We start from the raw sequence: 23,595 nt of genomic DNA on the forward strand, positions 1-23,595 counted from the left end.
GGGTTTATTAAACCCCTAGAATATATATCTTTGTGCTATCCTTCAATATTCTAACTTGTATCACTCTGCCTGTTATTGATCATTGTCCATTTTTTGTTTGGCTCTGGTCTTATATGAAGTTCCATCCTTATTTTTAACTTCAAATAATGGTTTTCCATTGTTCTTTGGCTCTGCTTACCTGGAGTCAGGTTATTAGTTTATAAAGCCCCTTATTTCCTCTATTTATTTCTGATTCTCCCTGTGGCTCCTATAATTTGCCTTGGTGTCACTCAGGATTCAAGTTGATGGGTAGTTTTCTGGCAAAAGTTTTCACTGAGTAGTGGAGATTTAGGAATCTAATGGAGACAGGATTGTTGTACTGACAGCCAGAGACATCCAGGGCCTAATGGGAAGTGTTAGCTTGACACACAAGGGAAATAACCTTTTAATCCAGTGCAGTATACTTCATTTATTACAGTGTTATCCAGTTTGAAGATGTTATGAAAAAGATCCCCAGAGAGATTTAAGATTTCAAAAACATCTTGAGTTTGAACTTAATTCAACTACTCCAGAAAGTGGAAACAACAGAGGATGACTTTTTAGGCACTTCATATACCAGGAACTGTTAGGGCAGATAATGTCATGCCAAATTAGAATGTTTGTCTCCTGGGGAAGGAGGGAGGGTTGGTCAGAAGGAGGGGTTGAGGATGTTTTAATCATCTGTCAGTGCTAATGATCTAACATTAAAAATATATTAAATATATTTATATATAATATATTAATACATTATATTAATTATACTATATATTATATAACTATATTAATATATTATATATAATTATAATTATGTAATCATACAATTATATATAATATATAAATATATTAATCTACAGACATACAAAGAAAAAAATTAAACAGGGGACACTTGATGTCTTTAAGGCAGCAGAAAGAAAACAAATGTATGTTCTAATCAACTTTGATAGAGGATATAGACAAAATGGAACTCATTTAGAGAGAAATATCCAGAAGAAGGGGACCTAAAACTGATGTTAAACTCAGGGAAGAAAATTTAAGAAATGTGTTTCCTGTCTTCAAATACTTGAAGAGCTATTACAAAAAAAGTGAAACTAAACTTGTTTAGTTGGACCACAATGGGAAGTTACTTGAGATAGAAAGACTATAGCTCAATGCATGAATCAACAGAGATATCCAAAGATGAAAGGGTCACGGGGGAAGGGGATGGGGGAAAAAAAGCAATCTTCCTACCACTAGCAATATTTGAACAAAGGCTGGGCAACAGGTAATAGTAAAGAACAAATTTAAACACCGGATGAAGAAGCTGGACTAGACTCTAATACTTTATGATTAAATGTGACAACAAGAAAATCAGTTGTACAAATCTGAAACAAATTCAAGAAGCTTTTAGAAAGATGTGAAAGAACATACAGCAAAGCTAATAAAATTAGGTCCTACTCAAGCTTTCCAGTCATGTGTGTGAGAAAGAGAATAACAGAAGACATTCCCACACTATGACACCAAGTGCTGTAGCAACAAGGAGCATGACCTGCCCATGGATTCAAGCCATGTTGAGGCACGTTTTTATAAAGGACAGAGAGATTCCGTGGGAACAAGGGGCTTTGACCACTGAAGGAATACTGTAGTTAAAAAAAAATTTAAAGATCTTATATATTTTTTCTCAGCTACAGTCATGACAGTTTTTCAAAGCCACTAAGAGTTTGTAAATTGGCTTAGGTAAATGAGGGTTCTTGCCTTTAACATCTTGACACTCCCTCCCCTCCCAAACTGAGGGGAAAAAAAAGTGATTTCTCCGGGAAGGCTTTGCCACATTTCTCTAGGACTCTGCCCAGAGATTGAAAGCCCAGTGACATGACACTCCACTTGATTAGATTTTATTGACTGCTGTACTCTTCTATTTCCCTTTTAGCACAGACTCAATTATAATCAAGGTTTGCAAAAGGAAAACTACATGCAGTAAAACTGCCATTGTTCTAAACGAGTTCAAATATACCCTGAAAATTAAAATGAAAATCAAATGCCAATGCTATGAAGGTACTACCAGCTTCCTCAGAAACAATGAAGAAATACAGAGAGAAAAAAAGAAAAAAAAACTGCTCTTAGCCTAGCAATGCAGCTCCAGTCCTATTATGTAATATCCCATGATCTCCTGTACCTGCATATTGTATCATTGTTTATGTTTCAGTGCATTTATAACAAATATATCTTAATGTTAATTTCATAAATCTTATTTAGTGGCATATATCTGCTGTAGGTTTCCAAGAAAACAAATGTACTTTGCCCCAGCCACCCAATAAATTATGACTGTCCACAATTTTCAGTTCTCACCTATGTGTTGACAGGACAGGAGGCACTTTGTGGTCTAGGAAATGGCTCCAGCATGATGGTGGTAGTGACTAGCATTAGAATTGGTTGGCTTGGAATCCTGGATTTCATAAACCAATCTTAGGGCTATAGATCAAAAATAGGTACCTGTTACTGTTTGTTATATGTTCCCTCAGTCCCTAATACAGAGTTTAGTAAATGTTTGTTTCATTTCTTTTTCTCTCTTTTACTCTCTACACTTAATTTAGTTCCAGAGGGCAGTGGTACATGATATAATAATAACAGTGATAATGACAATAATAACTAATACTTAAATAGTGCTATCTTCCTTTAGAGATGAGTAGAAGTAGGGGTGGGGAAAATAATTAGTATTAAATGAAGTAGGTAAGCTGGCTTCTAGTCTCAGCTCTGCCACTTAGGTCTGTGATGCTGGGGACATCATTTAAACTCTCTGAACTCTGGTTTCCTCATGTCAAAAGTAATGGTTACTGCATAGTGTTAGTATCAGAATTAAATGGTTTACATCTATAAAGTAATACAACACCTGGCTTATAGTGGGTCATCAAAAGTGATAGTTCTAATATTTTTCTTTTTCCCACCTCAGAATGCCATTTAAACAATTCTTGACAGGATACTTTTAAATTGGGAGGTGGAATCGCCAGGATCTTGAGATGGTTCAAGACAGGGTACACAGAAACCAGTGGTCCAAGTAACTCAACAGCTTGATAGAGGAAAACTACCTGAATGGGGCAGTCTGGTCCTTCTCTTATCTTTCTTCTTGATCTCTAAGACATTTTGTGGAACCAAAAGCAATGAGAGTAGTAAAGTTTCTACAATCTATTTGGTGCCTTCAAAGTGTTGCTGAGCAGAGGGGGCTGCTAAAGTGAAAAACTTTGCCTTCTGCCATGCAGCTGAACTGCCCCATCTCTGCACACTGGATGGTTTTACATGACCCTAATATACTCATACTTTTTATTCCCTGCCTGCTAGCCCCTCCCCACTAAGGCTATCCTGGTGACTGTATCTTGCCTTCACCCCACATCTTGACAGGTTTGTTTTGTCAAATATTAAAAGAGCCAGGGGTAGAATCCAGAATTCATCTGGGTTTTTAGCTGGAGATAGAGGACAGAGGGGAGAGGAACTAGTGGTTTCTGGCCCCCAAAAGTTAACAAAGTCTTTACTATCTTTCCTCTCCAGCCCCTCCTGGGGAAAAGAGAAAACTATTTATCTCCACTACCTGCTCCACTAAGCTTCCCTTACTCAATAACAGTTTCTGTCTTGCTTATTGCCTTTCTCAGCAATGCAATGAGGAAGAATCAAACTTTGATGTACTATCTCTAGCATAATCTATTCCCTGCAGATATGAAGGAAATGGAAAAGTCATGAAAAAAAAGTTATGAGCTTTCATTCTGAAGTCCTGAGCTCCTTAGCTCCTCAGGTATCCACTGTCCTCATGCTCTTCAAATGCTTACCCAGATACTTATTCAGATTTTAAGAAGGCATCTAGTTCTTGGGAGGATAGCTGGGATGTGTGTGTGTGTCGGGGGGAGGCTGCGGGAAGATGGGGAGAACCAAGATACTCTTTAGCCAGAAAAAAATAAATGGTGATGAAATCCCAGGATCTTTGTTATGCATGTATACCTATAATAATTCTGTCATTAGTATTCAGATATAATGCTGGTAGCCCTTCCCATTCCTAAGATATATATTCAGAAAGACCTTCTCTAGGAGTGGGGGATTCTAAACTGATCCATTCACAAGTCCAGCTGGTTCTCTTTATGTCCACAGTATGGGAAGGGAAGGAGACTAACACTTATTGAGTGATATCCTAAGCACTTTAAATACATTTATTACTTTAATTTAGAGAGGGAGGAGCAAGATGGAAGAGGAGTAGGAGACCTAAGTTTCATCAGGTCCGAGGAATTCATCTAGATAGTTATCAAATCATTCTAAACACTTACAAACTCAACATAAGAATGAAGAAAAGAATAGCAGCAATTTTAGGAACAGTAAAGTGACCACTTCCAGAAGGTAGGACGTGTGGAGAAGTGAATCCGAGCTGATATATGGGAAGACAGATGATGGGTGGAGGGGCCAGCTTCTGGCAAGTGGTAGAGCAGTGGAGCACAAAATTGGAACTTTTAGAAGTCTACTCCACTGAAGGACATTGCTCCAGAGGCTAAATGGGGAGTAGAGACCTCACAGAGTCAGTGTGGTTTCAGGTTCCTTGGGGTCACAGAAAGACCGGGGGTGCCTGAGTGTGGCAGAGCTCCCAGGTGTCAGAGCAGGGAAATAGCTGCAAAGACAGAGCAGAGAAGTGGGCTCTCAGCTTGGGGTTGCCCTAAAACATGATCCCTGGCACAGTCGGGCCACTGCTCTTTGAACAGGGACCCCACAGGAGGCAGATTTCGGGAGAGCCCCCTTCATCCATCAGGAGGAGTGGCATGGATGCCTGCTGCAGGAATTGGTGGGGTTTGGAGACTCCAAATGGGGCAGTGTTCCAGAGATAGAAATGCTCAGTCACAGGCCAGGTGAACATGGAGTGGGGCCAGAGACCAGGGAGATAGGAATGATTGATTGCTTTTCTCTGAGGGCTCACTGAGGAGTAGGGGCCTGAGCTCTTGGCTCCTCTGGACTGGAGATTGGGAGTCCGCCATCTTCATTCTCTTCCTCCAAAGCTGTACAGAAAGTATTCAGGGAACAATGCTACTGAGAGCAAAACCAAGCAGATTTCTTAGCCTGGCCCCTAGCAGGGGCAGTGCAATTCCACCTCAGGCAAACACAGATGAGAATCACTTCAACAGGCCCCTCCCCCAGAAGATCAGCAGGAACATCCAGCCAAGACCAAGTTCACTGATGAATGAGAACTGTGGAACTCCTGAGCTAGGGAAATGCAGCACATAGAATTCATGGCTTTCCCCCCATGATTCTTTGGTCTTTCAAAGTTAAATTTTTCAAATTTTTTTTCTTATTCTATTTTTAAAAATTTTTCCTCTTTCCTATTTTAACCATTTTAAACTATTTTATCAATACCTTTTAAATTTTTTAAAATTTTCATTGTTATAGCCATATTCTATCCCTTTATTGTATTTAACCTCATTTTTTTGTATACATATAAGTTTTTCTCGCCTTAAAATTTTGGGATACCGTTTCTTCTAACAGATCAAAATATATCCTAAATCTAGCTTATGGCTTTGTTCTAGTCTCTAGCCTGATCACATTCTCTCCTTTTTTTTTTCTTTTTTCTTTTTTCAACCAATTTCGTATCTTATTGATTCTTGTTTTAGAAACTTCTAAAATTTTCATCTTTATGGTCATATTCCATCACTTCATCATGTTTACCCTTATTTTTTTTTTATCTATATAAGTTTTTCTTTCTTTAAAATTTGGGGAGGCAGTTTCTTCTAACAGACCAAAATGCACCCAAAACCAAGTGTGTGGCTCTGTTCTCTCTCTCTCTCTCTCTCTATATATATATATATATTTCTCTCTCTCTCTCTTTCTTTCTCTCTCTCCTTTCTTCTCCCCACAGTTTCGGGTCTCTTCTGATTTGGTTAGTGTATATTTTTTCTGGGATCGTTGCTACCCTGTTAGTACTTTGTTCTGTCATTCATCTATTCTTATCTGGATAAAATGATAAGGTGGAAAAACTCACCTCAAAAAAAAGGACAAGAGGCAGTACCAATGGCTAGGGACCTAATCAATATAGACATTAGTAAGATATCAAAACAAGAGTTCAGAATGATGATTATCAAAATGCTAGCTGGGTTTGAAAAAAGCATAGAACATACTAGAGAATCCCTTTCAGGAGAAATAAAATCGCTCTATAGAGAAATAAAAGAACTAAAATCTAACCAAGTTGAAATAAAAAAAAGAGATTAATGAGGTGCAATAAAAATAGAAGCTCTTACTGCTATGATAAATTAGGCAGAAGAGAGAATCAGTGCTATAGAAGACTAAATGATAGAGAATAAAGAAGCAGAGCAAAAGAGAGACAACTACTGGACCAAGAGGGGAGGATTTGAGAAATAAGTGATACCATTAAGACAAAACAATATTAGAATAATTTGAATCCCAGGAGAAGGAGAGAGAGGGGCAGAAGCTATATTAGAGCAAATTATAGCAGAGAATTTCCCTAATTTGGCGAAGGGAACAAGCATCAAAATCCAGGAGGCACAGAGAAGCACCCTCAAAATCAATAAAAATAGGTCACAACGCCCATCATCTAATAGTAAAACTCACAAGTCTCAGTGACAAAGAAAATCCTAAAAGCAGCTTGGGACAAGAGGTCTGTAACATACAATAGCAGAAATATTAGATTGGCAGCAGACCTATCCACAGAGACCTGGCAGGCCAGAAAGGACTGGCATGATATATTCAGAGCACTAAATGAGGGGGGAAGGAGTCAAGATGGCGGAGAAGTAGCAGGCTGAGGCTACATCAGGTAGCAGGAGATCAGCTAGATAGCTTATCTAAACGTTGCAAACACCTACAAAACCAACGGGAGACTGAAGAGAGGAAGAACAGCAATTCTAGAAACAGAAAATCGGCCACTTTCTGAAAGGTAGGACTGGTGGAGAAGTGAATCCAACGCGATGGGAAGATAGACCACGGGGGGAGGGGCCCGCTCCCGGTGGAGCAACAGAGCACAGAATCGGGACTTTTAAAAGTCTGTTCCGCTGAGGGGCATCGCTCCGGAGGCTAAACTGGGGTGAAGCCCACACGGGGTCAGCGTGGCCCCAGGTCCCGCAGGGTCACAGAAGGATTGGGGGTGTCTGAGTGTCACAGAGCTTGCAGGTATTAGAATGGGGAAGCCGGCTACAGAGACAGAGCCGAGGAGTGAGCTCTCAGCTTGGGGTTACCTTGAACCGGTCTCAGCCTGGGTGAGCTCGGAGCGCGGCCGGAGGCCAGGGAGACGGGAGAGACTGGGAGGCCGCCATTTTCATTCCTGTCCTCCGGAACTCTACAGAAAGCGTTCAGGGAACAAAAGCTCCCGAAAGTCAGCCCGGCCCCTGGTAAGGGCGGTGCAATTCTGCCTGGGGCAAAGACACTTGAGAATCACTACAAGAGGCCCCTCCCCCAGAAGATCAATAAGAAATCCAGCCAGAACCAAGTTCACCTACCAAGGAGTGCAGGTTCAATACCAAGGAGAGCAGCGGAATTCCAGAGGAGGAGAAAGCAAAGCATTGAACTCATGGCTTTCTCCCCATGATTCCTTAGTCTTGCAGTTAATTTAATTTGTTTTTTTTTTAATTTTTTTCAATTCTTTTTTCTTCTGCTGCTAAATTTTTTTTAACTTTTATCCTTTTCTTTTTTAACATTTTTAAACTAATTTATCTAATATATATATATACATATATATTTTTTTTCCTTTTTATATTTTTCTTTATTCGTTTTCTTTTTTTAATTGTTTCTTTTTTTCAGAACCTCTTTTTATCCCCTTTCTCCCCCACACAATTTGGGGTCTCTTCTGATTTGGTTAAAGCATATTTTCCTGGGGTCTTGCCACCCTTTTAGTATTTTACTTGCTCCTTCATATACTCTTATCTGGACAAAATGACAAGGCAGAAAAATTCACCTCAAAAAAAAAAAAAAGAACAAGAGGCAGTACCGAAGGCTGGACACCTAATCAATACAGACATTGGTAATATGTCAGATATAGAGTTCAGAATGATGATTCTCAAGGTTCTGGCTGGGCTCGAAAAAGGCATGGAAGATATTAGAGAAACCCTCTCGGAAGATATAAAAGCCCTTTCTGGAGAAATAAAAGAACTAAAACCTAACCCAGTTGAAATAAAAAAATCTACTAATGAGGTGCAATAAAAAAGGGAGGCTCTCACTGCTAGGATAAATGAGGCAGAAGAAAGAATTAGTGATATAGAAGACCAAATGACAGAGAATAAAGAAGCTGAGCAAAAGAGGGACAAACAGCTACTGGACCATGAGGGGAGAATTCGAGAGATAAGTGACACCATAAGATGAAACAAGATTAGAATAATTGGGATTCCAGAAGAAGAAGAAAGAGAGAGGGGAGCAGAAGGTATATTGGAGAGAATTATTGTAGAGAATTTCCCTAATATGGCAAAGGGAGCAAGCATCAAAATTCAGGAGGTGCAGAGAACCCCCCTCAAAATCAGCAAGAATAGGTCCACACCCCATCACCTAATAGTAAAATTTACAAGTCTTAGTGACAGAGAGAAAATCCTGAAAGCAGCCCAGGAAAAGAAGTCTGTAACAGAGCACTAAATGAGAAAAATATGCAGACAAGAATACTATATCCAGCTAGGCTGTCATTTAAAATAGCAGGAGACATAAAAGGTTTCCAGGACAAACAAAAACTAAAGAATTTGCAAGCACCAAACCAGCCCTACAGGAAATATTGAAAGGGGTCGTCTAAGCAAAGAGAGAGCCTAAAAGTAACAGACCAGAAAGCAACAATATACAGTAACAGACATCTTACAGGCAATAAAATGGCACTGAATTCATATCTTTCAATAGTTACCCTGAATGTGAATGGGCTAAATGCCCCATTCAAAAGACACAGGGTATCAGAATGGATAAAAAAACAAGACCCACTGATATTCTGTCTGCAAGAAACTCATTTTAGACTCAAAGATACCTCCAGATTTAAAGTAAGGAGGTGGAAAACAATTTACCATACTAAGGGACTTCAAAAGAAAGCTTAGATGGTAATCGTTATATCAGACAAATTATATTTTAAGCCAAAGACTATAATAAGAGGTGAGGAAGGACACTATATCATACTTAAAGGATCTGTCCAACAAGATCAAACAATTTTAAATATCTGTGACCCTAACATGGGAGCAACCAATTATATATATATATATATATATATATATATCAGTTAATAAGAAAATCAAAGAAACACATCAATAATAATACAATAATAGTAGAGATGTTAACACCCTCCTCACTGAAATGGGCAGATTGACCCATCTAAGCAAAAGATCAACAAGGAAATAAAGACTTTAAATAACACACTGGAGCAGATGGACATCCCAGATATATTCAGAACATTCCACCCCAAAGCAACAGAATAAACATTCTTCTCCAGTGTACATGGAACATTCCCTAGAATAGATCACATCCTGGGTCACAAATCAGGTCTCAACCAGTATCAAAAGATTGGGATCATTCCTTGCATATTTTTAGGCCATAATGCTCTGAAGCTAGAACTCAATCACAAGAGGAAAGTTGGAAAGAACTCAAATACATGGAAGCTAAAGAGCATCCTACTAAAGAATGAATGGGTCAACCAGGAAATTCAAGAAGAATTTTAAAAATTCATGGAAACAAATGAAAATGAAAACACAACTGTTCAAAATCTTTGGGATTCAGCAAAGGCAGTCCTAAGAGGGAAGTATACAACACTAAAAGCCTTTCTCAAGAAACAAGAAAGGTCTCAAATATACAACCTAACCCTACACCTAAAGAAGCTGGAGGAAGAACAACAAATAAAGCCTAAACCAGGCAGCAGAAGAGAAAAAATAAAGATCAGAACAGAAATCAGTGCAAATAGAAACCAAAAGAACAGTGGAACAGATCAATGAAACTAGGATCTGGTTCTTTGAAAGAATTAATAAGACTGATAACCCCCTGGCCAGACTTATCAAAAAGAAAAGAGAAAGGACCCAAATTAATAAAATCATGAATGGTAGAGGAGAGATCACAACCAACACCAAAGAAATACAAACAATTATAAGAATATAATATGAGAAACTATACACTAGTAATTTTGATAATCTGGAAGAAATGAATGCATTCCTAGAGACATATAAACTACCAAAAATGAACCAGGAAGAAATAGAAAACTTAAACAGATCCATCAGCAGTAAGGAGATTGAGGCAGTATCAAAATCTCTCCAAAAACAAAAGCCCAGGGCCAGGCAGCTTCCTAGGGGAATTCTACCAAACATATAAATAAGAACTAACACCTAGTCTCCTAAAACTTTTCCAAAAATTGGAAATGGAAGAAAAACTTCCAAACTCATTTTGTGAAGTCAACATTACCTTGACCCCCAAACCAGACAAAAATCCCTCCAAAAAGAAGAATTACAGACCAATATCCCTGATGGACATTGATGCAAAAATTCTCACTAAGATACTAGCCAATAGGATCCAACAGTACATTAAAAGGATAATTCACCATGACCAAGTGAGATTTATTCCTGGGCTGCAAGGCTGGCTCAACATCTGCAAATCTACCAAAGTGATGTAATACATTAATAAAGGAAAGAACAAGAACAATATGCTACTCTCAATAGATGCTGAGAAAGCATTTGACGAAGTACAGCACACTTTCTTGATCAAAACTCTTCACAGTGTAGGGGTAGAGGATACATAACTCAATATCATCAAAGCCATCTATGAAAAATGCACAGCAAATATCATTCTCAATGGAGAAAAACTGAGAGCTTTTCCCTTAAGGTCAGGAACATGGCAGGGATGTCCACTATCACCACTGCTATTCAACATAGTACTAGAAGTCCTAGCCTCAGCAATCAGACAACAAAAAGAAATAAAAGGCATCTGAACCATCAAAGAGGAAGTCAAACTTTCACTCGTTGCAGATGACATAATACTTTATGCAGAAAATCCAAAAGACTCCACTCCAAAACTGCTAGCTCTCATACAGGAATTCAGTAAAGTGTCAGGATATAAAATCAATGCACAGAAATCACTTGCATTTCTATACACCAACAAGAAGAGAGAAGAAAGAGAAATTAAGGAGTCAATCCCATTTACAATTGCACCCAAAACCACACCTAGGAATAAACCTAACCAAAGAGGAAAAAGATCTGTACTCAGAAAACTATGGAATACTCATGAAAGAAATTGAGGAAGACACAAAGAAATGGAAAAGCATTCCATGCTCATAGACTGGAAGAGGAGATATTATGAAAATGTCTATGCTGGGGCGCCTGGGTGGCTCAGTGGTTTAAAGCCTCTGCCTTCAGCTCAGGTCATGATCCCAGGGTCCTGGGATCAAGCCCCACGTTGGGCTCTCTGCTCCACAGGGAGCCTGCCCCCCACCCACCCTCTCTCTGCTTGCCTCTCTGCCTACTTGTGATCTCTGTCTGTTAAATAAATAAAATCTTAAAAAAAAGAAAAGAAAATGTCTATGCTACCTAGAGCAATCTACGCATTTAATGTAATAGCTACAGAAATACTATGAACATTTTTCAAGGAAATGGAACAAATATTCCTAAAATTTATATGGAACCAGAAAAGACCCCGAACAGCCAGAGGAATGTTGATAAAGAAAACCAAAGTTGACAGCATCACAATTCCAGACTTCATGCTCTATTACAAAGCAGTAATCATCAGGTCAGTATGGTACTGGCAAAAAAACAGACCCATAGATCAATGGAACAGAATAGAGAGCCCAGAGATGACCCCCAACTCCATGTTGAACTAATCTTTGACAAAGCAGGAAAGACTATCCAATGGAAAAAAGACAGTCTCTTCAACAAATGGTGTTGGGAAAATTGGACAGCCACATGAAGAAGAATGAAACTGGACCATTTCCTTACAGCACACATAAAAATAGACTCAAAATGGATGAAAGACCTCAATGTGAGACAGGAATCCATCAAAATCCTTGAGAAGAACTCAGGCAGCAACTACTTGGACCTCAGCCACAGCAACTTCTTCCTAGAAACATCAGAAAAGGCAAGGGAAGCAAGGGCAAAAATGAACTATTGGGACTTCATCAAGATCAAAAGCTTTTGCACAGCAAAGGAAACAGTCAAGAAAACTAAAAGACAACTGACAGAATGGGAGAAGATATTTGCAAATGACATATAAGATAAAGGGCTAGTATCCAAAAATCTATAAAGAGCTTAACAAACTCAACACCCAAAGAACAAATAATCCAATCAAGAAATGAGCAGAAGACATGAACAGATATTTCAGCATAGAAGACATCCAAATAGCCAACAGACACATGAAAAGGTGCTCACCATCACTCAGCATCAGGGAAATACAAATCAAAACCACATGAGATACCACCTCACATCAGTCAGAACAGCTAAAATTAACCAGTCAGGAAACAACAGGTGTTGGTGAGGATGCAGAGAAAGGGGAACCCTCCTACACTGTTGGTGGGAATACAAACTGGTGCAGCCACTCTGGAAAACAGTATAGAGGTTCCTCAAAAAGTTGAAAATAGAGCTACCTTATGACTCAGAAATCACACTACTGGGTATTTACCCTAAACATGTAGGGTACAACTACAAATGTAGTGATCCGAAGGGGCACCTGTGCCCGAATGTTTATAGCAGCAATATCCAGAATAGCCAAACTATGGAAAGAACCTAGGTGTCCATCAACAGATGAAATGATAAAGAAGCTGTGGTATATATATATACAAACACACACACACATACATATACGTATGTATACATATATACACATGTATATATACACTTATATACATATATACATGTATACACACACGCACGTGCACACGCACACACACACACACACACAATGGAATACAATGCAGCCATCAAAACCCCCCTGAAATCTTGCTATTTGCAACGACATGGATGGAGCTAGAGAGTATTATGCTAAAAAAAATAAGTCAATCAGAGAAAGACAATTATCATATGATCTCTCTGATATGAAGAATTTGAGAGGCAGGGTGGGGGCTCATGGGGGGAAGGGAGGAAAAATGAAACAAGATGGGACCAAGAGGGAGACAACCATAAAAGACTCTTAATCTCAGGAAACGAACTGAGGGCTTCTGCCAGAAGGGGGGTAGGATAGGGTGGCTGGGTGATGGACACTGGGGAGGGTGTGTGCTATAGTGAGTGCTGTGAATTGTGTAAGACTGATGTTTCACAGACCTGTACTTCTGAAACAAATAATACATTACATTTTAATAAAAAATAAGTACTCACCTAGTAAGAACTCAAGAGCCCAAATGAAAATGATATTTATTAGTGAATAAAAAAATTATAAAACATGAAGAAAAAACAAATAGCTACCCATAATATTATCATGTCAATTTTTAAAATGTATTTCTTATTGAGCTAATTTTTTATTTTTGAACTATAATTGTGACTGTATGTATATTTGATTTGTGTTCTACTTGACAGTTTACCAGAAACCTTTTTCATGCCATTTAAAAATTTTAATAATCACTATTTTGAGTACTGTGAAATATTAAAAATGAATAAACAAATAAATAAATACATTTATTACTTTAAACAGCAGTCATAATGAGATATGTATTATTATCTTTGTCAATAGGTAAGGAAAATGAGACTCAGAAAAATTTAAGCAGCTTTTTCAGGCCCACCTAGCTAGTTGGAGGGGAATCAGGATTCAAACCTAGGACTGAGTTACTCCAAAGCTCACAGTCTTTGGTATTTGGTGGGACCATAAAAGTGGACTGACTTACCCCAAGACTGATAGGACAGCTCCAATTGCATAACATGTTTCTCTAAATATGTAAGTTGAATTCTTTATGTATAAACCATCCTTGTAAGAAAAGTAAGAAGGTAAGGAGAGAAGAGATTGCAGTAGATTGCCAAACTGAAGACAATCTGAAACCGAGAGTTAGCATTTGTGTACTTCTGTTGGGTCAAACTTAAAAAAACAAAACAAAACCAACACAATAGTGGCACCCAGAAACAAATCTGCATTGCTAAGAAAGTCATGCATATTATTTTTCCACTGCTAGTTCTAATTAAAGTTAAAGGATTAAATGAATAGGGTAACAGGACTACAGAAGGCTTTACGATTTAGCAAAATTACAACACCCATCCTGACACCTGAATGTTACCACACTGCGAATCAGGAAAATAAGTGTCATCATCTCTCTTTATGAATAAGAAAACTGAGGGCCAGGGAAGTAATGATATAAAGTTGTTGAGATGGGGCTGGGTGGGTCCTGAAGTCATGAATGGCATCCTTTCTTTAATACATTTTTAAGTAGGGGAGGAAACATGATCAAAGTAATACCTTGATACTAGTTGACTCAGAATGAATCATGAGATTCAGAACTGTAGACTAGAGTAATGCTAGGCAAGGAATCAGGAGGTTCTGGGTTCTAGTCATGGTTTTATCACTTTTATTAATGCATGATCCTGTAAAATAAAGATAAATATCCCTGTCATTTCTATTTAACAAAACTGTTGGAGACTCAAATGAGAGAAATAATGGATACAAGAGTGCTTAGTAGGTCTTTAGATATCTTGAAATAAATTAGACCCTTGGTGACCAGAAGAGTTAAGGTTAGTTTTTAATAAATATTCTGAGGATCATCCATTCTGTAGACACTTATGGTACATATGAACATTGTTGTGCCAACCTAAAACATTTTTAGTGAAGAAATAAGACAATAACTCACCTGAAAATATGCTCCACGGTTTTCGGATACTTTAGGTACTTTTCTAGAACTAGTTGAGAATAAGATGGATGTGATAGAATTGCTGATTCTTCCCTTATCTGGCTACCTCTTTACTCAACCCAAATTTCCTCTGAACTCTAAGGACCACTAGGATCTTAAAGAAACAGCCTCATTTAAAGGCCAAGATATAAGGAAGAAAGCAGGAACTGTGAGCTTATGAGTCACAGAAGAGAGAAATACAACAAAATGCCTCCTATCATCTGCCATAATGAGGTGGGGTGAAGAAAAAAAAATTGCACACACATTTTGATCTTTTCACGGTGCCAGAAACAGTTTAATTAGCTCTCAGTATATACCTAGATAAATATATTAGTATATATTAGATCAAATGATAACTATTATGTCTTCCTATGGACTGTGGGCAAGCAGCACCATCTTGGCACCTATGACAAAAGTTTTTTTTGGAAAAAAAGGAGATTGTTATCTTAACCCATGTTTTTATATTCCCCTCTTCCCGCCTTTCCATTTTTGCTCCACCTATTTTTTCCAATTTTATTCTCTCAACCAGTTTGTGCTATCATCCACCTCTTCTCACAAAATGTTCCAACATATTTACAACAGTTCTGAAATACTTGTGCCACATTCAGAGATGGGTGTTCCCATCTCTGCCCTACTCTACAGTTTGTCTGAATTTGTGCTTTGTTTTTGTTTTTGCCAGGATGCCTGGACTTGAAAAGATGACAGCACCATTATAAAGACAGGGTCCAATATGTAATCAAATAATTAATAATTCAGAACCCCTACTGAGACTATCTAATAAAAGTTTCCATTTACAAACACAGCATAGAATCAGTTTAGAGCCAGTCATTTTTTTTGTTGTTATTTATATTTCTTTCTTTTTTTTAATTTCTTTTCAGTGTAACAGTATTCATTGCTTTGTACCACACCCAGTGCTCCATGCAATCCGTGCCCTCTCTAATACCCACCACCTGGTTCCCCCAACCTCCCACCCCGCCCCTTCAAAACCCTCAGATTGTTTTTCAGAGTCCATAGTCTCTCATGGTTCACCTCCCCTTCCAATTTCCCTCAACGCCCTTGTCCTCTCCATCTCCCCTTGTCCTCCATGCTATTTGTTATGCTCCACAAATAAGTGAAACCATATGATAATTGACTCTCTCTGCTTGGCTTATTTCACTCAGCATAATCTCTTCCAGTCACGTCCATGTTGCTACAAAAGTTGGGTACTCATCCTTTCTGATGGAGGCATAATACTCCATAGTGTATATGGACCACATCTTCCTTATCCATTCGTCCATTGAAGGGCATCTTGGTTCTTTCCACAGTTTGGCGACCGTGGCCATTGCTGCTATAAACATTGGGGTACAGATGGACCTTCTTTTCACTACATCTGTATCTTTGGGGTAAATACCCAGTAGTGCAATTGCAGGGTCATAGGGAAGCTTTATTTTTAATTTCTTGAGGAATCCCCACACTGTTCTCCAAAGTGGCTACACCAACTTGCATTCCCACCAACAGTGTAAGAGGGTTCCCCTTTCTCCACATCTCCTCCAACACATGTTGTTTCCTGTCTTGCTAATTTTGGCCATTCTAACTGGTGTAAGGTGGTATCTCAATGTGGTTTTAATTTGAATCTCCCTGATTAGAGCCAGTCATTTTGCTAATGCCTTGCTCATTACTGAGTTTGCTCTGCCAGGCAAGTAGTCTTGAATTCTTGGAATATGAAGAACTGAGAGTAAGGAACTGGAGTTTTCCAAACAATGGGTATGGAAACTTGAAAATTTTTCAGGGTGGTTAACATGACAAAATATGTTGCTATTTCTTCCTCTGCCTCCAACTTGAATATACTAGGGCTCAATGCTGTCACCTCAGGGTGGCAACTCTAGCTGCTGACACTATCTAAAATTTCTACAGCCACCCAGGTGTTACCCAGATACTTTGGAGTGATAAGACAATATTGTGATTCGATTCCATTTTGATGAGTGGCCACAGTAGGCTCAGCATTGTATTATTTACTTAAGTTACTGAGGAGAATTGGGTGGTACCCTAGAGCTAATCATTTCTAAACACTTAATTTCAGCTAAGTGATTTCTTTGGTATTTTCCATACAATTTATTTATAAAAAATCACATTTATATATTTAACTATAAAAGTGATCAAGGACAAGTGGGCAAGATGTGTAGAGTACTTTACCTGGAAAAGGCCTGGTGGCCTTTGTACTCCCTTAGATAAAATCCTGGCCCTGTTGAACAGAGAAGGAAACTCATCCGAGCAGAAGGGGAATTTCTCTCAAAATATGAGCATGCCATCATTGCTCCATGTACTGCAAATAAAAGGAGAGTGTTCATGTGTCTGATATGCATGAACAGGTGCCATAGACAGCTCTTGCAGGTGATGGCAATAAACAGCTCTCACTGTCAACACCTCTCATATGATATCTTTCATTCTCTTTTGAGGTCTGCCAAATGAAGTCACACTGTAGTTAAGATTCATGAGGAAATACGGGGATGTAGATTTTGAACCAATTAAACTGGAGTCACATCACCCTTAGACATGGGCTCACTTTATTCCTAGAGAGTAGGATTATCTTGTATTACAATAAATAAGTCAATTTTTAAGGGTAAAATAAAGTATTTCCAGGAACAAGTTATACATTGGATTTACTAGCTGCTGACCATTCCTCCAATATAATCTCAATCGGCGAATTGTAGGCAGATATGTGAACTGAAAGCCAGACTAGTATTTAAGCAGCTGCTGATGCAACTGGGTTAAACTCTAAAAATTAGCAACTACTTAAACAGCTAGCTAGGGAAAACTTTTGCTACCTTTAGATGAATGTAAGTAAGTCCCAACACTAAGCTAAACTATCACCTCATGATGTCTAATGATAAGGTTATTAATATTTATGCATCACTTACTATGTACTAGAAGCTTTATATTGATTTGTATTTAACCCTTTAAAAAGCCCTGTAAAGTAGGTAGGAATTAGCATTGCTATTTTATAAATGAGAAAACTAAATATTCTCAGAGAGTTTAAGTAACTTGCTAAAAATCAAACAGCCTTATTACCATCATTCTAGGCCAATATGTTCAGGTTACATGCAGAAATTTTAATAGAAGAGACGTTTCAGTGTGTGTGTGTGTGTGTGTGTGTGCATGTGCGTGTGTGTGTGTAAAAGGGAACAGTATTTCATGAGCAACTATAGTATAGGGAATATAGTCAATAATATTGTAATAACTATGTATAATAACAGACAGTAACTACATTTACTGTGGTGAGCATTTCATAATGTATATAATTGTTAAATCACTACATCGTACATACAAAACTAACACTGTATGTCAACAGTACTTCAATTTTTTAAAAAAAAAGAACAAATTGCTGCTTTAATATTTTTCTCTTATCTTCATATAACTTCCCCTTCCTTTACAGTCTTTTTGTGCTAATATTTTGTTCATTTCTGGCACTTTCTTAATTTCTCCTGAGAGATAATAGAGACCTTCATTTTAATTCAGCCATAATAACATAAATGCTAGACCCACCAGCTCTGGGAAAGCCTAGAGAAGAGAAATTCTTGCACATGCTTGCTGCTGAAACCAGGTCAGGTGTAGAAGCCATTCACTGATTCAACTCTGGGAACCCACCATATTTTTTCTTTGAAAAAAATCTGAATATAGTTGACACACAATTTTACAAAATAGTGATTCAACTTGTCCTTATGTTATGCTCACAAGTGTAGCTACCATCAGTCACCACAAAATGCTATTAAAATTTCATTGAAAATATTCCTTAAGTATCTTTCAACCTCATGATTTATTTATTCTGTAACTGGAAGCCTGTATTTCCCACTCCCCCTCACCTATTTTTTCTAACTCCCCATCCCCGTCCTCCTGGCAGCCATCAGTTTGTTCTCTGCTTATTGGTCTAATTCTGCTTTTTGTTTGTTTACTCACTTTTTTTTTTAAGATTTCACATATGAATGAACTCATATAGTATTTGACTTTCTCAGTCTGACTTACCTTACTTAACATAATACCCTCTAGGTCCATTCAAGTTGTCACAAATGGCAAGAGCTCATCCTTATTAATGGCTGTATACTATTCCATTGTAGATACATATATAAACCTTGTATTCCTTATCTATTAATCTATCAGTGGACACTTAGGTTGCCTCTACATATGCATATTACAAATAATGCTGCAATAAACATGGGGATGCATATATCTTTTTGAATTTATGTTTTTGTTTCCTTTGGGTAAATACCCAGTTGTAGAATTATTGGATCATATGGTTGTTCTACTAAATTTTTTGAGGAATCTCCATACCGTTTTCTATAGTGACTCTACCAGTTTACATTTCTACCAAACAATGCATGAAAGTTTCTTTTTCTGTACATAATTGCCAACACTGCTTATTTCTTTTTTTTTTTAACACTGCTTATTTCTTATCTTTTTGATTTAGCCATTCTGACAGGTTAAAGGTGATATCTCATTGTGGTTTTGATCTTCATTTCCCTGATGATTGGTGAGGTTGAAATATTTTCATATATCTGCTGGCCATCTGCATGTCTTCTTTAGAAAAAGTCAATTCAGGTCTTCTGCCCATTTATTAATCAGATTTCTTGTGTTGAGTTGTATAAGTTCTTTCTTTATTTTGGATATTAATCCTTTATTGGATATATAATTTGCAATTATCTTCTCCCAATCAGTAGGCTTTTTGTTTTGTTGATGGTTTCCTTTGCTGTACAAAAATCTCTTTATTTTGACATAGTCCCAATAGCTTACCTTATTATTGGTATTATTTTTTATTTTAATTCCAGCATAGTTAACATGCAATGTTATATTAATTTCAGGTGTACAGTATAGTGATTCAACAATTCCATATATTACTCAGTGATTATCATGATAAATGTACTCCTAATCCCCTTCACCCCCTCCCCCCACCCAACTCCCCTCTGGTAACCATCTGTTTGTTCTCTACAGTTAAGACTTTGTTTTTGCTTTGTCTCTTTTTTCCCTTTGTTCTGTTTCTTTTTTTTAAGTTTTTATTTTAATTCCAGTTAGTTAACATACAGTGTAATATTAGTTTTAGATGTGTGAGTGATTCAATAATTTCATACATCACCCAGTGCTCATCATGATAAGTGCACTCCTTACTCCCCATCACCCATTTCACCCAACCTCTCATCCCCTGCCCCTCTAATAATTGTCAATTTGTTCTCTATAATTAAGAGTTTGCTTCTTATATTTGCAAACGACATAACAGATAAAGGGCTAGTATCCAGCATCTACAGAGAATTCATCAAAATCAACATCCAAAAATTAAATAATCCAGTTAAGAAATGGGCAGAAGACATGAAGAGACATTTTTCCGAAGAAGACATACAAATGGCTAACAGACGCATGAAAAAATGCTCATTACTCATCATCACGGAAATACAAATCAAAACCACAATGAGATACCACCACACACCAGTCAATATGGTTAAAAGTAACAGCTTAGGAAACAATAGATGTTGGTGAGGATGTGGAGAAAGGGAAACCCTTTTGCACTGTTGGTGGGAATGCAAACTGAAGCAGTCACTCTGGAAAACAGTATGGAGGTTCCTCAAAAAGTTAAAAATAGAACTAGCCTATGATCCAGAAGTTGCACTACTAGATATTTACCCAAAGGATACAGAACTATAGATTTAAAGGGGTACATGCACCCCAATTTTTAAAGCAGCAGTATCTATAATAGCCAAACTATGGAAAGAGCCCAGATGTCTAACAAAAGATGAAAGGATAAAGAAGTGGTATGAAAGGATAAAGAAGAGTGGTATATATATATGTATATATACATATATACATATATAAAGAAGAAGTGGTATATATACGTACATATGTATATATATATATGAAATATTACTCGGCCATCAAAAATGAACAAAATCTTGCCACTTGCAATGACATGGATAGAACTAGATTGCATTATGCTAATCAATATTCTTATATTAATAAAATATTATATATAATAAATAATATTTCATATATATGAAATATTACTCAGCCATCAAAAATGAACAAAATCTTGCCACTTGCGATGACATGGATGGAACTAGATTGTATTATGCTAAGCAAAATAAGTCAGTCAGAGAAAGACAAACACCATATGATTTAACTTATATATGGAATTTAAGAAACAAAGCAGATAAACATAGGAGAAGGGACAGAAAAGTAAAATAAAAACAGAGAGGGAGGCAAATCATAAGAGACTCTTAACTACAGGAAGCAAACTGAAGGTTGCTGGAGGAGTGGTGGGTGGGTAATGGACATTAAGGAGGGCACTTGTTGGGACAAGCACTGGGTGTTATACGTAAGTGATGAATCACTAAATTCTACTCCTGTAACTAATACTAAACTATATGTTAACTAGGTTGAATTAAAAAAAAAAAGTCTGCAGGTGCCTGGGTGGCTCAGTCAGTTAAACATTGGACTCTTGGTTTTGACTCATGTTGTGATCTCAAGGTTGTGGAATCAAGCCCTTCATGCGGCTCTGCCTTCAGTGCAATCTCCTTGTTCCTCTCCCTCTCCCCTACCCTGGCTTCTCCCCACACTTGCACTCTCTCTTAATAAATAAATAAATAAATAAAATCTTTTAAAAAAAGAGTCTGCTTCTTAGTTTCTCTCTCTCTCCTTATTTCTCCTTTGCTTGTTTGTTTTGTTTCTTAAATTTCACATATGAGTGCAATAATATGGTATTTGTCTTTCTCTGACTGACTTATCTCACTTACCAGTATAGTGTTTAGCTCCATCCATGTTGCTGCAAATGGCAGGATTTCATCCTCTTTTATGGCTTATTAATACTCCATTGAATATATATTCCACTTTTACTTCATCCATACATCTGTTGATGGACACATGGACTGCTTCCATAATTTGGCTATTGTAAGTATCACTGCAAAAAAATAGGGGTGCAAATACCCTTCCAATTTAGTGTTCTCATATTCTCGGCATAAATGAGTACCCAGTAATGTGATTATGGACCATATGGTAGTTCTATATTTAAAAAAGAGAGGAATTTAATATATAATTTAATATATTTTGAGGAAACTCCATACTGTCTTCCACAGTGGCTGCCCTAGTTTGCATTCCCACCAAGAGTGCATGAGTGTTCCTTTTTCTCCACATCCTCACCAACATTTATTGTTTCTTGGTTTTTTTTTTTTATTTTAGTTACTCTGACAGGTGTGAGGTGATATCTCTTCATGGTTTTGAATTGAATTTCCTTGATGATGAGTGTTGCTGAGAATCTTTTCATGTGTCTGTTGGCCATGTGTATGTATTCTTTGGAGAAATGTCTGTTTGTGTCTTCTGTTCACTTTTAAACTGGATTATTTGGGTTTTATTCATGTAGAGTTATATCAGTTCTTTAAATATTTTGGATACTAACCCTTTATAAGATATGACATTTGAAAGTATCATCTCCTATTCAGTAGGTTCTCTTTTGGTTTTGTGGATTATTTCCTTTACTGTGCAGTCTCAATATTCTTGATTTCTCTTGTGTCAGGAGACATATCTAGAAAAAGGTTGCTAAAGCTGATATCAGAGAAATTACTGCCTATGTTCTCTTCTAGGATTTTTATGGTTTCAAGTCTCACATTTAGATCTTTAATCCATTGTCAGTTTATTTTTCTGTCTGGTGTTAGAAAGTGTCATTCTTTTGCAGGAAGCTCTCCAGTTTTCCCAGCACCATTTACTGAATAAACTCTTTTTCCCCCATTGTATAGTCTTGCCTCCATAGATTAATGGGCCTTTTAACTGTGAGTTTATTTATGAACTCTGTATTCTCTTTCATTGTTCTATGTGTTTATTTTTGTGCTAGTACTATACTGTTTTGATTACTACAGCTTTGTATCATATTTTGAAATCAAGAATTGTAATTCTTCAGCTTTTTTTTTTTTGGCCTTGTAACTTTCTATTTTAATTACAGTTAGTTAACATAGAATGGTATATTAGTTTCAGGTGCATGAGAGAGTGATTCAACAATTCCGTATGTCATCCAGTGCTCTTCATGACAAGTGCACTCCTTAATCCCATCACCTATTTCACCCATTCCCCCAACCCCTTCTCTTCTGGAGCCATCAGCATTTTCTCTATAGTTAAGAATGTGGTTTGAAAAAAAAAAAAAGAATGTGGTTTGATTTTGCCTAGTTCACTACATTTTCCTACACATATTTTTTTAAGTTTTTATTTAAATTCCAGTTAGTTAACATACTGTGTAGTATTAGCTTCAGGAGTACAAACTAGTGACCTAACAATTCCATATAACACCCAGTGCTCATCACAAGCATGATTCTTAATACCCACCACCAATTTCACCTATTCCCCCACTCTCCCTCTGGTCACCATCTGCTTGTCCTCCATATTTAAGAGTCTGTTTCTTGCTTTGTACCTCTCTCTCTTTTTTTTCCACTTTGCTCATTGGCTTTGTTTCCAAACTTCCACATATGAGTGAAGTAATATGTTGTCTGTCTTTCTCTGACTGACTTATTTCACTTGGCATAGTATTCTCTAGCACCATCCATGTTATTGCGAATGGCAAGATTTCATTCTTTTTGTATGGCTGTGTGATATTCCACTGTGTGTGTGTGTGTGTGTGTGTGTGTGTGTGTGTGTGTATGATACACACACACTACATCTTTATCCATTCATCAGTTGATGGACATTTGGGCTCTTTCCATAATTTGGTTATTGTCAGAAAGGCTACTATAAACATCAGGGTGTACGTATCCCTTTGAATTAGTGTTTTTGTATTCTTTGAGTAAATACCCCATAGTGTGATTGCTGGATCATAGGGTAGTTCTATTTTTAACTTT

The 23,595-nt window shown here is 37.4% G+C and overlaps 1 protein-coding gene across 2 annotated transcripts in view; it reads right to left on the reverse strand.

The window, feature by feature from the left end:
• The window catches only part of NEXMIF (neurite extension and migration factor), a 167,013-nt gene that overhangs the window by 20,208 nt on the left and 123,210 nt on the right, over positions 1 to 23,595 (reverse strand). The window contains exons 1-2 of one of the 2 annotated variants that reach the window (XM_032847729.1): positions 21,511 to 21,551; positions 16,931 to 17,060 (exon numbers count right to left, since the gene is read on the reverse strand). The exons of the other annotated variant lie outside the window; for it this stretch is intronic. The gene's annotated coding sequence lies outside the window, so the exon portion shown is untranslated. Of the gene's footprint in view, positions 1 to 16,930; positions 17,061 to 21,510; positions 21,552 to 23,595 lie in introns of those variants that run through there. 2 annotated transcript variants of the gene reach the window in all.

Source organism: Lontra canadensis, unplaced genomic scaffold, assembly GCF_010015895.1.
Source record: "Lontra canadensis isolate GAN:19392208 unplaced genomic scaffold, GSC_riverotter_1.0 scaffold192, whole genome shotgun sequence".
NCBI lineage: Eukaryota > Metazoa > Chordata > Mammalia > Carnivora > Mustelidae > Lontra > Lontra canadensis.